Source organism: Tiliqua scincoides, chromosome 3 (assembly GCF_035046505.1).
Source record: "Tiliqua scincoides isolate rTilSci1 chromosome 3, rTilSci1.hap2, whole genome shotgun sequence".
Classification (NCBI taxonomy): Eukaryota; Metazoa; Chordata; class Lepidosauria; order Squamata; family Scincidae; genus Tiliqua; species Tiliqua scincoides.
The window spans coordinates 155,148,026-155,164,973 of NC_089823.1; the positions used below are offsets into that span (position 1 = coordinate 155,148,026).

Below are 16,948 nucleotides of genomic sequence, written 5' to 3' on the forward strand. Positions count from 1 at the left end.
ATGCACTAAAGTAGACTAGAATAGGCAACATGTAGCTGCAGCAACTTTTTTTCTTCCCTCTCTCCCTTCACCAGTGCAGATGGGAGAAGGAGACCACTGCTGCTGCGACCCTCTGAAGCCCTCTGAAGCCCTCTGAGGACTTCTTGTCCTCAGAAAGTCAGAAGAGAAACAGAGCCCTAGTGAAGTGACAGGCTAGAGAGTGCAGCAGACAGGTGGGATATATGGCTCATCCATTTCCAGCCCCTCAAACAGTGCCGCTCCATGCAACTGTTTCAGGTCACTTCCTAGCAAGGCTGGCCCTGGTCCCACCAGGTGCCTTTATAATGAATTATGTTGGCATAGGGTCAGCACATGCAGCCGGAAACAGGATCTTTGCACATACACGTATGTTAATGAACATATAATTCACCCACCAGCAATCACACAAATATATGGCTAAATGGGAACAGCAACAAAGATAGGAATGTCCCACAAAAAATCTCACACCTAATTTCTGCCCACAAGAGAAGTTGCAATACTGAGTCTAACCATTGGCCCATGTAGCCCAGAACAGCCTATTCTGATTGGCAGTAGCTCTTGCAGTGCTTCAGGTTTTATTCCAATTCTACTACCAGAGCCTCCAACTGAGACACCAAGAGCTGTAGCTCTTTTCTCAATCCTGTGTAAAGTCAGAATGTTACTTGATTTACCCATCAGGTTTAATATGGCATGTACAGCTTCAGAAACAGCCTTCCTACTTTTTATAGGCTCATAACCTACAACAGATCAGGGAGGATGCACTGTACTAAAGCTTCATCCAGGTGAGCTTATATGCAGTAGGGCTCCACTGTACTAAATGCCACTCAAGATACATTTTGGGAAGATCACCCCATATCAATTAGAATTTGCAACCCAATGAACCTTAGTAGACAAACAAGCCGAATACATTAAATGTTATCAGAAAGATCCTTTGCTTTTAAGGCAAGAACAGTGCACCAGAAATTACAGTCTTACACTCATTTGGGATAATATTACTTGCTTTAAGCCTTTTACAAGTTTGTTCTTGAAATACGTGTTTTACAACTTCTAGTCCTCATGGTTGAGGAGAAAGGAACAAAGGTGACAAGTTTGTTTGCAAAGGCCAGTAGAGGGCAAAAAACAGATCCCTGTTAGTCACATACAGTGGTACCTCGCATAACGAATGCCCTGTGCAGCGAAAAACTCGCAGAACGAAAGCATTTTGCGAAGTTTGGTAACTCGAACAATGAATTTTTATGACCTATGCTTCGCAAAACGAATTTTTTTTTGTTTTGCTTTGGTTTGTCTTAAGGGGGGGGATCTTCATGTCAGTTTATGATCCCGTTCACCCCAGTAAGGGGAGGATCTTCATGTCAGTTTATGATCCCGTCCACCCTAGTAAGGGGAGGATCTTCATGTCAGTTTATGATCCCGTCCACCCTAGTAAGGGGAGGATCTTCATGTCAGTTTATGATCCCGTACACCCTAGTAAGGGGAGGATCTTCATGTCAGTTTATGTAAGTAAGTCCCATTATGCTTGCTCCCAGGAAAGTATGCACAGGATTACAGCCTTCAAACTCCCCACTCAGCATCCCCCCCATCGCTCATTCACCCTCTCACTGCCCCATTTCCTTCACGTTTCCCCCCATGATCACGGCAAAAGCAAGCAATTGAGTGCAGCTGCTCTGTCCTCCCCAGCTTAGAGCACAATCCTGTGTGTGTCTCCTCAGAAGTAAGTCCCATTGTGCTTGCTCCCAGGAAAGTGTGCACAGGATTACAGCCTTCAAGCTTCCCACTCAGCATCCCCCCCCCCCCGTTTTTGAAATCCTCTGTACAGTATGTATGCCTTTAAAGAGCACTTAATAAACACTTTGTAAACCAAATTTGACTTTGTTCTGACTTTTCTTGCCCATAGGAACGCATTAATTAAATTTCAATGCATTCCTATGGGAAAATGCGCTTCGCAAAACGAAAAACTCGCATAACGAAAGGACTCGCGGAACGGATTAATTTCGTTATGCGAGGCACCACTGTATTGTCTTTTTTATTGTTACTTTACAAATTAGAGCTGCCACATGATAGCTGCATTTGTAAGGCTTCTGATCTGCATTTGAGACCTTGTCTGTATGACAAGATATTGTCATTAAACTACTGTATATGGTAAATGGTCTATACTTCAAGTACATTTGCCTTTTGTTGCCTGCTTCCTCCCATATTTCTGCCTCAAATGTTATACTTATCCTTACCCATTTCTTCACACCCTAACTAGCCCATTCAGCAGAATACATCAATTGGCTTTAATCATATACCAAACTACCAGACGCCCCTCCCTTTTCTTACTTTTTTCTTTTTCAGATCCTTACAAGTAGGGTTGCATGCCACCAACTGGAAAACCAATTCCTCTAACTGCTTTTCCTTTCCAAAAAGAGCTTCATCTAGACTCTTTACCTACCTGCCTGCGTGCCTGCCAGAGCGAAGAGACTCTTGTCTTCCAGCTAAAGGATGGAGACTGAGCAACCTCACTTCTTTTGTTTAAATAAAACTGGAACAGTTGTACATGAAGCCGCATTAGTATCATAAATGAAAACCAGAATTTATAAACCAGCTGCAATATGGGCCATCATGCACAGGTATACAACCTGTTTATAGAAAAAATACGATTTAGAGAGGGAAGAACCAGCAGAAAAAACAATGAAAGAAAGCAGCACTGCACCATTACCGCCCATTCAACTATCATCAGCATGCTCAAGTCCCAAGGCAGATATATAGCATATCCATTAACCAATTTGAATTTAACCCTTCTTCAAAGCAGGACACCTTCTGAGCACAGCAAAGTGGGCCTGTGAACATTCTCACTGATGCAGATAAAACAGGCAAGATGTACTTTCATGTGAAATCTACATGACTGTCCAGGCACCGGAAAGCACAGAGAAGCCCTTAGTACAGCCAGCTGTAAGAAGGCAACTGACTGAGAGCAACTTGTATTCCAGTAATATTTTTGGTCTCCGACCCATTACTTGAACAAATCTCCACTCTGTTGCAATTTACGTATATTGGTCTGAGGGGAAGGAATGCTACACAGCCTCTTGGGCTTTCTGAAGATTGCCTCTCTGACACTTTCACTTAAGGTGATGTTTTTTCAACATTACCAGAAAAAGGACTACCCAGTGCTTGCATTATTAATCTGAATTAGATGTCTGGATTATGATTAAATTTTGCAGCCAAGTAATTTACTTGACAGAGTTCAAGCTAATATTTCACCATATTAATTCCAACCAAGTGGGAAATTCCTTTTGTCTGAGAACAATATTCAAAGCCAATGTGATCTGAAAGCTGTCACTCCATCCAGGGTGCACCTGATCTTCATCAAAAAGTCACACTGCTGCTACCTCAGTGAATTCTGTGAAACTGTCATGTGCACTGACTTGTCTCTTATCAGCCTCAGCCACAGGCATGAAATGCAAGTGGCAGAAACCATGATTTTATTCATCTCTACACCCAGGACATCATCTCCTCTGACTACACAGAACCTGCGATACCTGTGTCCTTACAGGAACATCTTTCTCCAACACACACCCACCCTAAAGAATAGCAAGTCCAAATTAAATTGGTGTAGGGCTTTCTTGATTGTGGCACCATGCCTGTGGAACCAGCTGACAGAAGATCTGTGAGCAGCTTCTTAGGTCTTCCCTAGGAACCCCTTAACTTTTACGCTGCTATACATTTGTATCTGTTATCTGCTTTTTTACTGTTTAAAAAATTGTTTTTATGGTTTTGTTTTAATATTTTATTCAGATGTTTTAATGATGTATTAGTTTTCTTGTACGCCACTTCGGGTTATTAGAAAAGCAGCACAAAAATCCTATAAATGAATGAAAGAAATAAAATCAATCATAAAAATTATACCTAAAATTAAGAAAAAAAGGAATGGGGTAAAGTTCCCTGACGCTAAGGGCAGGATATATGGTCCAGAAGTTTGAGTTGTTGCCTGGCCTGAAAAAGCTAAGCAGAACTGGCTGCTGGATGGGAAACTAGGGGGCCATTGGTGTATCTGTATGGTGGAGTGTGAAGGAGTCAGTTGGCAAAGGGATGACGTTTTTGAGAAAGCCAGTCTGAAGCTTTGTTGCAGCTGCCTGCGAGAGGCTTGGAAAGTACAAGAGTTGGGAGCAAAGGTGATGACTGTGCTGTGCAGGGAACATCTGGATAAATGATGGTTTCTATGAGATTTCTCATGGAATAATGTTTGTAAAAATATTATTGAAAAATGGATTTATGTTCAGCCTTCCTATATAAACTTCCTTGAGCCTACTGAGAAAGTCGGCATACAAATATTTCAAAAAGATAAAACACTGAACCAGACAAGCAATGGAAGTTTGCTCCAACTCATGTAAGCATACAGTTAGATATTCCATGCGACTGATTTTTCATACTGCAAGCAGTATGGACCAGACATCAAAATTCATCATAAGTTTGCAGAAACATCAGAAGAGGCAGGCCTAACAAGTTATATAGGTCACCATGCAGTATTTAAGTTCTTCACTGATTATGCGACTCAGAGCACAATCCTACTTTTAGGCTGGGGCAAGTCCTGTGTGCTGGCCTATGAGTGCTGCGAATGTGCCATAAAGCACATTCATGACAACTCATTTGCCGGGTAGGCCACCATGAGGATGTGTGCCTGGTGCCGGATCCCAACAGGCAAGGGCTGAGGCCAGCCTGTGTGTGTGTGTGTGGGGGGGGGGGTGGTCAGGGTAGCAGGAGGGTGGAACGGGGGTGTTTCCAGGTGGGGGAGGGCAGACCTGTGGGCAGACCAGACCCAGGAGGTGGGGGACTGGCCTGGATGTCCTAGGCTATATCTTAACCCCCCTCCTGGGCAGCCTGGCATTACACTGGGCTGCTCAGATCTGCACCAGTGTAATCACTGGTGCAGATCCCAGTAGCCCCTTAGGGGTGGCTACCGCATTACTCAGGGTAAGGGGAAATAAATCCCCTTAATCCAAGTTGCATGGCACCCACCTCTTACCCTGCACTGGATACGGCACAGGCTAGTTTCCCTGCCAGTTCCAGCGCATCACAGGAGTAGGCTACTCAAAGTAAAAAAAAATCATTTATTGTATTAGCTAATAGCCATCACAATGAAATAAAATATATATAAGTCCAGGTGTACATCAAAATACAAACAATGATGGAATAAAATCAATATCAGACACAAGGCACCTACACCCATCATATTAAGGAATCTCCTTTACAGTCTACCGCCATTTCCCCCAGGTAGTTGGCACGAATAGTTCTAGCAGCTTTAGCAAACAACACTACACTATAAGTGACCGATGGGTCACAGTCAGAAAGTAACCAGCACAGTTTCATTTGTAGATTCTCCCCTTGTAAGGTAGCCAAAATGATTAGGCTACTCAATTTCAGTTATTCCTAACAATGCTCATCTGAAATATGCTCATAGCTTATTTCCCACAATCCACCACTCCATTTCAAATATGGTCACACAGGCTTTCCTTTCTGCCAAAATAGTGAGCAGGGGCATTGCTGTGCTCCAAACTATGTCCACCACTGTGCATTTTAACAGTCTGTTCTTAATCAGGGACCTAATGCAAACCCTCAATGCAACTGCATACACACACTAATTGGTCATACTAGTGCACTGCCTCCTGTTGTGTCCTAAAATAATGTTGAAGGGAAAGATTACATTTGTCCTGTGTTTGAAAAGCAGTTTATTTTTTTCCCATGGCTCCTTCAGCATATCAGTATGAGCCTTTATAAGGCAGTTCAGCCAAAGCAAGTTTCAGCACTCCATCAGCAGCCTCAAAACCTCATTTGCACCTGGTGCAATTTTCATGCAGTTCTTTATGTCAAAGTTGGTCATCCCTAAACAAAACCGTTTTTCTTGAAGCACAACAGAAATTTTTTATTGTAGTTAAAACTGGTACCAGCAAGTTAAATGATTCTTCCTTTGCTTTCTGTTTCAGCTCTCAGATCACTCACAATACAAGATTATTTGTGCATTATTCCTTGTGATCTGTGGGAAAAATGGAAATGGCACATGTCTTCCATGCCACTTACTTCCTACATTTAAGAAGATCAATTCATTAGAGTTATTTACTAGAGAGTCACCCAGCAAATTCTTCAACAGTGTTTAAGGAGCTAATTTTCTATTAAATGGAGCTATTTAGCACTAAGATAATTAGTACAAGTATAAAATGATAACAGTTTGCAACCATAAGATAAAACAGTAAAGTGGGATATTTGCATATGCTTTATTCCATATTTAATAAGCGCTTCACTGCTTCCATTTGAATATTTTCACATTTATACTTTTAGAAAGAAATGTGCATTTGTCACACATAATCGATTCTCCTCTTGCCCAAACAACTCAGCACTTTTTGTTTTAATTTTGTTGAGGGAGACCAAGCTACTATGCCTAAAAATCCAATTATTGATCAGGACAGAAAAGTAATTAATGTATAGAATCTATATTCCATTTTCTGACTGAGCCTGGCAAATAACAGATGGGAGTTCAGTCACTAAATCTACTTACTCACAAAACAATCTCACACTTGAGGAAGCAAAATTTCCTCTACAATCCTAAGCACAGAACCAAAGTAGGCAATGCCCATTGATTTCTACTTTGGTATAATGGCGTATTATAGAATTAAATTAGAAACAGAAATCACACATATACATCTGAACAGCAAAATGGCTTCAAATAGTCTCCTTGAAAGTATGGAGTGAACAGAGCGAGCGAAGCAAACCCTGAACTCCTCAGGCAGACACTTTGTTTTGTTAATTCCTCAGCTATGATGAAACGCAGCTTCCAACTTCCAACTGTCAACTTGGCGAGTTGACTTGAAAGGGTGTTGAGGCAAGCAAGTACCACAAGTGCAGGTCCTGAACAGTTTTGCTTTGTGAGGCAGCAGAAAAAAGAATTGGGGGGGGGGGAGAACTCAGCAACAGGAATCACTTGTTGTGCATGTACCAGGTCCCAGGTTCAGTCCCTTGCATCTTTTGGTGGGGGGGGGGAGGGCTGGGAAAAACTCCCAGGGAGCCACCCAGAGCAAAAACAACAGGGACTGGGTGGGCCAAGGGTTTGACTCAGTATAAGTTTGACTCAGTATAAGTTTGACTCAGTATATGCTCCCAAGTCAACCCAAAGACTGAAAGACATTTTATGAAGCACTGATATTATATAAACGAGTGCCGTTCTGAGACTTAGACCTGGTCTGCACTAGCACTAGTTCCAGCCGCATTAGGCCCCATTGGGATTGTGCCATAACAGGGAAATAATTTTAAAAGTGATTTCCCTACCTGAGTGAAAAGTCAGAGAGTTCCTTCTATAGCCTCAAGACTCAACATTTCATTTGGCTACACATAGACCCTTACTTTTACATCAAAGGCATAACTGCACTGAGGTGTTTTAATGGAAGACAGAGATTCAAGGAACACGGTTTTCTATTTTTATTTCAGGATGTCCAAGTAAATATCCCCCCCATCTGACTAATTAACCTATCCATCCCACACTCCCTGCAAGTCCATGTCTCTGGTACATCCCTTCTCAAGAACCTCCTTCAGGTTCCATCAGGGACAGATAAAACTGTAGATAAATGCTTTCTACTGTGCAGATCTTTTTACACATATTACGTATCTTGATGTATAGAGATTGCAAAGGGGCAACTCAGCAACTCAGAAAGTGACCCCATTATGACTCTTTTTTGAGTCACAAGGGGCGAAGACTCAACTCAAGACAAGCCCCGCTGGATTTTCCCATCCCTGGGCATGTGTCAAACTGAGCAGGAGAGTCACAAATTTAACCTGCCATCCTTATTCCATTGAAATTGGACCAGATGACTCATTTCAGTCAGAACTATTCCCCCTTTATATTTAACTCATGCTGAAAAATCTTCAAGACACAAATTAATTGTGTCTTAGGAACAAATGAATTGGTGATAAAACTTTGATAAGAGGAAGAAGCAGCCACCTCAAAGTCAGTTATGTGAATTCAGTTATGTTAAATCATAACTGAAGTGAGCTGAAGGTCACATCAAGCCCCTGCCAACATTTTCGTTCACTGTCCCTGCACCCATCATTGTACCAGTGAAGCAAGAGAAGTCCGTCAGGGCTAACTGCATAATCCAAACCTGCCAGCTGGTGCTATGGTTCTTGCACCAGCCAAGGGTGTTACAAGCTTGCCACAAAGCATGTCTGCAGCACCTGGAGATCATGGAGTGCCAGGCGGCAGAGGGGCAGCAGGAGAGCATGTTTCTGGACAGAGGAAGGGAGGAACGGGGCAGGATCAGCGGAGCAGGTCTCCACCTTATCCTATCCTCCTTCCCAAGCCTGAACGCTCTACACAGGACTTCCACCAGCTAAACAGATGGCACAGATGAGTAGCTGCAGTGGGCAGGCTGGGGCATTACTCGAGGTAAGAGGAAAATATCCCTTTAGCCCAAGGAAAACTCCAGTCAGCTCCTAACAAGTGCTGGATACAGCGGAGGCCATGTGGCCCCGCTGCGCCAGCACTAGTTAGGATTGGGCTGTACGAAGTTATTTCATCTGTTACTTTTAGATTGGCTCACTCCCGGAGCTCAAGAAATAGTACAGATCAGTTCAAAAGTAGCACAGACAAGTAAGCCAAATGGAATGTGGTTCTTCATCCAGGGAAGGCTCAACTCTGCCCACTCCAGCTACTTGGGGGAGGCACATCCCAACTGATGGAGGAAAGTGTCTGGTGTCAAGCAGCTTAGCTGGAGAAGAATCTGTTCTCATCCATCCACTGGCTGAAGACGCATCTATATGAATATGACAGGGTCAGATCCCTGGTAAATCTAGCTCAATATTGTCTGCACCAGGGGTCTTCACACATTTAGTACCAGGACCCACTTTTTAGAATGAGAATCTGTCAGAACCCACCAGAAGTGATGTCATGACCAGAAGTGACATCATCAAGCAGGGAAATATTCAACAATCCTAGGCTGCAATCCTACCCACACTTACCCAGGAGTAAGTCCCATTTACTATCATTGTTAAAAGAATATACAAAGTAGCTTGTTAAAAGTACATGTCTGTAACATTTCCTCAAATGCAGTCATATACCATGGTGGCATCAAGTCTAATATATTAAAAAATAAATATTGAAAAGAATGGGGACCCACCTGAAATTGGCTCGCAACCCTACACACAGTTTGAGAAACACTGGTCTACATGGACAAACAGTTGCTCTCCAGAGTTCAGACAGAGATCTATTCCACCCCTATCTGGTGGGTGTCCTAAGTGAGTTACGCCTCTGTCCTAAGCTAAAGAAAGTTGGGCATCAGTTTCAAATGATCCCCTTTTTATTTCAAGCAGTTCTCACATCCCCTCACATTGAATGAAGAATGTGAGGAGACCGTGTGAGGGGAATCAATCTAACAAGAAGTTTCTACATCAATAAATCAAGCCCTTCCTGCTGGAAGTCAGTCATCTCTAGGCCCTTTCTTAAAAGTGAGCCAACACATAGGATATTTTGACGTTCCAAATGCAATTTTCAATTTTAAAAAGCCCTTTATAAAAATAGATTCACAGTAATGTTTTAAGGAGGCCGTTAGCAACAGGGGTGTAGTTGTGGGGGAGGGGCAGAGAGCATGAGGATCTCTTCCACAGCAGGAGCATCAGATTCTGCCTTTGAAACACTTTTTCAGAGCCTTAACCAAGAAGCATCAGGTTCAGCAGGAGGCAAAATGAGAAATTTACCCAAGGGCACAAATAAATACCAAGGCCAGAGGTGTTAAACATACAGCCTGCAGAAGCTCTTTATCTAGCCCACGTGATAATTAGGCTCTCCCAGCATCACCCTTTCAGCAGTGCCGCTTCTCCAAGGCTGTGGGAGGGAGACAAGGAAGGAGGCCTCATAAGGCAAGAAACCCCATGGGGGACAAAGCAGACTAAGAGGAGTGAGAGAGGGAGATGCTGCCAAGACCCTGGAAGAGCCCAATTACCATGCGGGCTGCCCTTTCAGCTTCTGCCAAGGCCTCACTTTGCAGACTTTGCAAAGTAACACCTCGGCAGAAGCAGGACAGCTGATAGGGTGGTGCATGTGATATTTGGGCTCTCCCATATCTTGAAAATATTATTCAAAGTTGCCTATTTTCTATTATTTATTTTACTGTGGTACAGAGGGGCCCATATCCGCGAACCCCTCAGGGGCCCTGAGTGCAATTTATCCATTGCACTCAGGGCCCCTGAGTGCACACAGCCCCAGCAAGCGTCGCTTCCGGAGGATCCTCTGAGCCCAGTCAAGGCTGGAAATGGAGAAGCCTCTCAACGAAAAAAAAAAATCACTTCAGGTTTTTTCTTAAAACCAGAAGTGATTCTTTTTTTAATGGCTCATAAGGCATTGGGAAACCCCTGCACAATGGAATGCTAGCTCTCTACTTACTACATGACTAAATTATCAATTTAGTTATATAGTGAGAGCTAGATTTTTTTCCTGCTGTCTTTAAAATACAGGTGTGTGCCACTTAATCACAGGGATATGTTCGCCCATCCCTGTTGTTATGCAATTAGGTCATTAAGTGAACATTCAGTCCAATCTATTGCCTTTGTTGTGTAAACAGACACTAGCTGGCTGCACAGGCTGCTGGAGATAGATTGCCTCTTCTTTGCATTAAGAGACACTCTGCCGCAGGCTATGGGAGATGCAATTGCCTCATTAAGATCATCTTTACTGTGCTTTGGCTACCGTCATATATGTGGTCCATCATTAAGCAAACGGTTGTTAAGCGGCGCATGCCTGTATATGTATCTCACTCACTGATTCAAATCCTTCTTTTAGAGCCCCAGCTTGTGGGGTGAAGGGATTTCCTCTCACTTACTAAGACAGCTGGACCTCCATATCAGTAGGGGATCCGCTCGTGGATCCACAGCAGATACCAAAACCCACGGATAAGCAAATCCGCAGATCCGATCCAATAGGATCTCGCATCCAGAGGTGTTCTGAGGCCTCCCAGACACGGCTGGAGAACACCTCTGGTTGCGTCTGGGACATCAAGTGAGGCCCTCGACTATGGGTTCAGAACCTGTGGTGAGTCAAATCCAAGGGTTCCGAACCCACAGGTAAAGAGGGCCCACCTATATGGACAAACTTTAATAAACTTTTTTAAAAAAAAAATTGCTGAAGTGTGTACTTAGTAGTTGACCAGAGGGATTTGCGTTTCCCCTGGGAACCACTGGAAGGTTTGAATACAATACGTCATGACCCAGTAATCCCCCTCCTTCAGCCTGCAACCAAAGCCTTAGAAGTGGAGAAGCGTACGAAGGAAGGAGGCAGGGGAATATGCTTGGTGGCTTGCAGAGCGGACTATGTTGCAAGGAAGCGGAGTTCCGGTTGCCAAACTGGAGACTGTGAATTACATCCCTGTTGCCAGGAGACCCTCAACGCCCCTTGAAGCAATGACACTGCAGTGCGGAATTGAATGGTGAAACTATCAGACAGTGTAAGAGAAAAGACAAGGAAAGTAGTTTATAGTGACTCTCTCTAAGAAATGGTCTCTTAATTACTAGAATTTACAATACTATAATGAGCAGAGAGATTGATCGGTAATTTCATAAACTGAGATAATTACATTTGTGTATGTTTAATCTGAGATTCCTTAGAGGCAGAGACTGTAAATGCATGATGATGTGAATAATTAAAAATATAAAATAAAAACCAAATAAAACAGCACAAAAAACAGCAAGATTTACAACAGTTGAGAGAGAAAACCACAGATTAGAAACCAAGCTCAGTAGACATTCAAAAGGACCTGAGAAAATAAGGACCTCATCAGATACTGAAAAGACCTCAGATTAGGCACCAGGCAAGCCTTTCAGGGAAGAGTATGGCCCCTTCAGTGAACTGCACGCTCTCTTTATATATCCTCTGGAATTCCATCATGGAAGAGATTATTATCATAATTATATTATTATATATATAATACATAATATTATATATATTATATTAATAGTATTAAATATTATAATAATAGTATATTATTATTAATTCTTATGAATTATGAACCAAAGAGTTCTTTTCATACCAAACATCCATCTGGTCCAACAACCTGCTTCCCACAGTAGTCAATCAAATGCTTCCAAGTAGTCCACAGGCAGGACACGAACACAATAGCACTCTTCTGTTGTTACCTCCCCCCACACACACAGAGCTAGCATTCAGTTGCATCCTGCATCTGATCTCATAGGTTGCATGTAGGTACTGTTGACAGCCTATCCTCTGGATAAAATGACCAATGGGCACACTACAAAATTTAATAATAGGGACACACAGATCAGCAAGTCAACAAGAGAAATCAGTTTTGATCTCTTTTGAATCGGCCACAGCATTGCTTCCCTTATATAAGAACAGATCACATGAATGAAAGCTTGCACAATTGGTCTGTTCAATGAATCAGACTGAGTTCTTCAGGAGGTGAGCATGGATTAGGGACAGCTCTCTCAGGACAAGCAGCTGACTTGAGGGCCCCCGGTAAGCCAAAAAGCAGGATATAAATGTAAAAATATATTAAACTGCTTCTGATGCATGATGCAGCTTGGAAGCACATGTTCAATGGGGCTTACTTCCTAGTGGTTAGGGCTTACAGCTTCTACAGTATAAGCTTATGCATGTTTACTTCAAGTAAGGTTGTTCAAGGGGGAAAGTGTGCATAAGGTCTGCAGCCTCAATGATGTATGCATGTTTAGAACTCCAGCAGAGAAGGCAATGTTTTGTTACTTTCCTGTTAACATTTATGTTAGATCTTACCTTGTTAACTTGGTGTATACATAATGATTGCTCTATACACTAGAGCAGTGTTTCTCAAACATTGGGTCAGCACCTACTTGGTGGGCCGGGACCCAATTTCTGGTGGGTCCTACAGAGGCTCCAATGAAAACTCAGGTGATGGAAAGATCAGATATCTAATGGCCTCAGGCCCTGATGCTATTCAAAAATCAGATCGCTGCTAACTGCCCTGCAAGGAGATGAGCTCCTGCAGTTTGCAAGCTTGTGCAAATACAGGGAGATAAACGTTTAAGCATCTTTTTTCTGGTGTGTTTTTTTCCAAGTCTGTCAATGACATGTAGTAGTGGCAGGTGAAGTCTGGGTCACAAAACTAAGCCCCTCAAACCTTGAGGCTATTCATTAGGGCTGCTTTATTACAAGAAACAGATTGTCTTTTTGCAAATACATATAATATTACTTGTAAATAAATAAATACAAATATTATTTCCTTCTAGATCACCTTTTTTTAGTCTCATAAGGCTAGGTGGGTCCTGACAGAAAGTCATTTTAAAAAGTGGGTCTCAGTGCTAAAAGGTTTGAGAACCAATGACCTAGAGCAGTGTTTCTCAAACAGTGGTATGGGTACCACCAGTGGTACTTGAGGTGGTACTTGGTGGTACTAAGGACCCCTGGATACCTGCCGAGAGGCAGCAAGACCAGGAATGTGATACAACAAACAACAGTAGGAAACTAGGCTTAGCAGGTAGAGTTCCAAAGCATGTTTTTCCATGTTTGAAAAAGCCCTCCCATTCATCCTGAGGCTCTTACTGGTATTTGTCATGTTGCATCTGGTCACCCAACCCAGAAGTAACTGGCAACAATATCATTGCCAGTTACTTCTGGTGGTACTTCAAATAGGTAGACCATGTGAAGTAGTATGGCAGAGGACAAATGTTAAGAAATACTGACCTAGAGCAGTGTTTCTCAAACTGTGGGTTGGGACCCACTAGGTGGGTCGCATGCCAATTTCAGGTGGGTCCCCATTCATTTCAATATTTTATTTTTAATATATTAGACTTTATGCTACCATCGTATGTGATGGAAAATGTTTGGAAAAAATGATGGAAAACATTTGGGAAAATGTTACAGACCTGTATTTTTGACAAGCTACTATATATATTCTTTTAACAATGATAGTAAATGGGACTTACTCCTGGGTAAGTATGAGTAGAATTGCAGCCAGGATTATTAAAAATTTTCCTGCTTGATGATGTAACTTCTGGTCATGACATTACTTCCGTTGGGTCCCAACAGATTCTCATTCTAAAAAGTGGGTCCCGGTGCTAAATGTGAGAGAAACAGTGACCTAGAGCAGTGTTTCTCAAACTGTGGGTCGGGACCCACTAGGTGGGTCGCGAGCCCATTTCAGGTGGGTCCCCATTTTTTTCAATATTATATTTTTAATATATTAGACTTGATGCTACCCTGATATGTGACTGCATGTGGTGAAATGTTACAGACCTGTACTTTTAGCAGGCTAGTACGTATATGCTTTTAACAATGATAGTCAATGGGACTTACTCCTGGGAAAATGTGGGAAGGATTGAAGCCTAGGATTGTTAAAAATGTTTCTGCTTGATGATGTCGCTTCTGGTCATGACATCACTTCCGGTGGGTCCCAGCAGATTCTCATTCTAAAAAGTGGGTCCCGGTGCTAAATGTGAGAGAACCTCTGACCTAGAGGATACATTTACACCATGTTCTTTGTCTGCTTTCAAACAATTGATGAAGCATTTTTGAAAACTCATCCTACAATAAGCCACTCTGGCAATCAGAGACCTGATACATCCAACACAGTTACAAGTTGACTGCTGTTCTTAAACGTGCACAACTGCTTATATACCACACAGTGATAACTACAGCATAGGCAAATGCTATTGCAAGAACATAGTCAGTTACAAAGGATGCTTTCTTTACAGTAAAAAAAATCTGCCTTTCTTCAACTATAATTATACTACAATATAGTTAGAACGACATCGAGATTCTGTCTTCTAGGTAGGGTGGCATTCCAAGTCTGATTGGCACCAGCTTGACCATTATTTCTTAACACAACTAAAGAGGACAGTATTAAAGAAAAGATGCTCCGCCCCACATGCCACACACTTGTCCCATTTCTGCTAACCCTTCATTTACAGAAAACAGAAATGACACCAGACCCAGAGAAAAGGACAGGAATACTACACACAGAAGGCAAAGATCACAACACTACTACTGTACACATAAGCACACTCTCTTTATTAAAGCATTTCTATAGCAGTTCTCAGTGTACAGAGTGCTTTCTAGCAATTCCAGACACTGTAGTACTACTGCCATCCCAGCACCACTTACACTGAGACAGGGGCCACATCACGCATTAAGGGTGAGAACAGGATCGCAAAGGTAGGATCACAAAGTTGTGATGACAGAACTGGTTGAAATGGGGCAAAGTGTGATGAGCAGAGTGCTCCAAAGGTGACATTAGTATATGCCCAAATTCCTTAAGATAGTAGAATAATTACTGCATCCACGAGTATAGTTGGGGAGAGGGAAGAGTGGCAAGGAAATGCCAGCCTTTAAGTTTGTGGGAAAATGGTACTCAGGGCTGAGAGAGGCCAGTCCTATGCGAGTCTACTCAGAAGTAAGTCCCAATAATGGGGCTTACTTCCAGGTAAGTGTGGATAGGATGGCAGCCTTAGAGCCCAAACCTATGCATGTCTACTCAGAAGTAAGTCCCATTAGAGTCAATGGGACTTACTCCCAGGAAAGTGTGGAAAGGATTGGGCTGTTAATCAGCAGGGAGTGGAAGGGGAAAGAGGCTGGTTTGAACCAAGACCTTTGGGCGTTCAGATCTTAGCATATCCAAGAAAGAGAGTGCCTCTGAGCGTGTGCAGAGAGCCCTTTTTCCCTGATCTCTAAGAAGAGTCTCCCCTCTACACGTCAGGCTCCATAAAGACTGAGAGGATGAACTACGGCGCCTGCCCTGCAAGCCCGCACGTCCCCCCTGGAGCAACTTCTCCCCTCCCTCCCCGGGTTGTCCTCCCACCTGAGCCTTACCTGGAGGGTCCGGCGGCGGAGGCGTGTCCCTCCCTGCGTCTTCGGGGCGGGTAAAGCCAGCAGCAGCGGGCCAGGGAAGCGACACTTCCCTCTCTGCCTTCCCAGCCGCGCTCTCCGCCTCTGACTCACAGCCCCGCCCCGGCCACAGACGCAGCGCGATGACATCCTCTCGCTCCTCCTGGGGGAAGGCCGCCTTCCCTCTTCCTGCACCTGGCAGGGCAACTTCTGGGGGCGCTTCTTCCTGGCTCTGGGGCAGAGGGTGGCTCCTGGACAGAGAATCTGATCTAGGAAGCTCCCAGAAATAGGCTGACTGAGCCCCTCCTTTGCATCACAATAAGATACGTTACAATAAGATAAAACAAGAACTGTTCAAGCTTCATAATTATTTATTGCTGAGGTTCTCAAACTTCTAGCCCCAGGGCTCACTTTTTTAGAATGTCCGGACCCACCGGAGGTGACATTATCAAGAAGGAAAATTTTTCACAATCCTAGGCTGCAATCCAACCCAGGAGTAAGTCCCACTGACTATCATTGTTAAAAGCATATACACTGTAGCCTGTTCCAAGTACAGATGTGTAACATTTCTCTAAATGCTGTCACTTACCAGGGTAGCATCAAATCTAATATATTAAAAATAAAATATTGAAATGAATGGGGACCCACCTGAAATTGGCTCGTGACCCACCTAGTGGGTCCCGACCCACAGTTTGTTAAAGGTACAGATCTGCGTCATTTCCCCAAATGCAGTCACTTACCAGGGTAGCATCAAGTCTAATATATTAAAAATAAAATATTGAAATGAATGGGGACCCACCTGAAATTGGCTCACCACCCACCTAGTGGGTCCCGACCCACAGTTTGAGAAACACTGATTTATTGAGTATAAACTGAGAGTCCACTGGATTAGATTGGAAGTTGAATGTTCACGGTGAGTAAATATATTTAAGAATTTAAACACTTTTTAAACATTACGGCTCTCAAGCATCTGAAGCAGTGTTTCTCCACCAGTGGTACTTGAGGTGGTTTCTGGTAGTACTTATGGGACCTCCAGACATCTGCCACCCAGCAGTGAGACCAGCGATGTGACGCGGACGAACACTGGTAGGAGGCTTGGCT

At 43.2% G+C, this 16,948-nt stretch overlaps 1 protein-coding gene across 1 annotated transcript in view; it reads right to left on the reverse strand.

The window, feature by feature from the left end:
* The window catches only part of MICU1 (mitochondrial calcium uptake 1), a 171,302-nt gene extending 155,352 nt beyond the window's left edge, over positions 1-15,950 (reverse strand). The window contains exon 1 of the mRNA XM_066620365.1: positions 15,833-15,950. The gene's annotated coding sequence lies outside the window, so the exon portion shown is untranslated. The remainder of the gene's footprint in view (positions 1-15,832) is intronic.
* Between the last annotated feature and the right edge of the window lie 998 nt (positions 15,951-16,948).